Below are 1,527 nucleotides of genomic sequence, written 5' to 3' on the forward strand. Positions count from 1 at the left end.
CCCTGCGCCGGGGCGGGCAGCGTGCGCTCCCGGTGTCACCGCTGGGACGGAGGGCGGGATGCACCCGCCATCCTGCGGGCTGGTACAGCCGGCACCAGGGCTGGAAGCGGCCTGATTTCCTGCCGTTAAAGCGGTTACCTAAATAATAACCAGATAATCCTGAGCCCAGGGGACGCCTTGTCGGCCAGCATCCCTCTTTAGTAACATGCCTTCTGCCGGCGATCCAATTACTGCCGGCTCCGAGCAGGAAAGCCCGCAGAGATGCTGGGCCTTGGGAAGGCATCCGCTCCTTAAGCTAACGGCCTAATCGCCGGCTTGCCCTCCTTTGGGAGGATTTTGGGGTGTTACTGCAGAGCCGGGATCCCGCAGGAGCACGCTTGATGTCTTTTCATTTTTAGCTGAGTGTTGGGAGCTGGTGTTCCTACCGAAATGTTGACTTTATGACTTTTCACCTTATTTTTTCCCTGAGCGGGGTGGTTGCAGCCTCAAAAATCCAAACAAAGCAGCGAGGAGGAGGTAATCTGTGTATAATTAGGGGCGTATATTACCTGAGCACATGCAGGGCTGGCGGTAACCCGTGACGAGCAGCCAGCGCTGCGCATGGAGGTGGGGACGGAGCGTGGATGTAGGCACAGCGCTAGTGCAGGGCTGGGAAAAGAAAGCCCGGGCAAAGCCAGGGAGCGGGGCTGCTGCAGCCAAGCATCCAGGCTGCCTAGCCGTCTCTCGATGTGGGAAGGTGGGATCTGGCTCGGATGGTGTCCTCAGGATGCAGTGAGAATTCAGGCTCCGAACCCCCAAATTAGTTTAATCTGGACTGAAAGCGCCCTGGAGCAGAAATCTGTGGATGAAGCATTACTGCTCATCGTTTTTGGGATAAAGCCCAGAGTATGAAATAGTCCGAGTCCCCTGCAGTCCCACAGAGGCTCCTGTGACCTGCAGAGCAGGCTGCTGTTCACGTGCTCCTTCTGTCCTCCCATTTCGTCCTTGTGATTGTCGCTTGGAAGGCCAGCGGGCTCTGGAGGTTCTCTCTGGGCAGAGCTCTCCACGCTTGTGTGGATTTGCTGGCTCCTGGGCACTGCCTGCATCCCTTAGAGGCTGCTGGGTGCTCCCTGCCACGGTTTGGAAATAGAGACGTGTTGGGAAGTGCCTTGTGAGGGAGCGGCTCCTAAAATCGAAGGCGTGTCAGTGTTGTTGCCAAATACTGGATTTAGTAAGTCAGATGTTCAGGGTATCGGTAAGCCAGCGTGGGAAGAAGCATGGCAAAGGCAGGATGAGACCCAGCTCGTGCTGATAGCATGGCTGGCTCCTGGGTGATCCCTTCCATGCTGGGAACCTGCCCGCTCCATGTTTGGAAAATGGTTTGGGCGAAGCCATGCTGGCACTGGTGAGGAATGGCTGAGTTGTGGCATCCACACCCTCCGAGTTACGTTCCTTTGCTTGTCTTCCATGAGAGATTATAGGAGATTATCTTTTCCCTTATTACCTGTTGCTCAGGTTTTTGGTTTGTTGAAAGTCTAATTAAGCTTC

The sequence above is a fragment of the Eurypyga helias genome, unplaced genomic scaffold (genome assembly GCF_000690775.1).
Source record: "Eurypyga helias isolate BGI_N326 unplaced genomic scaffold, ASM69077v1 scaffold16092, whole genome shotgun sequence".
Taxonomy (NCBI): domain Eukaryota; kingdom Metazoa; phylum Chordata; class Aves; order Eurypygiformes; family Eurypygidae; genus Eurypyga; species Eurypyga helias.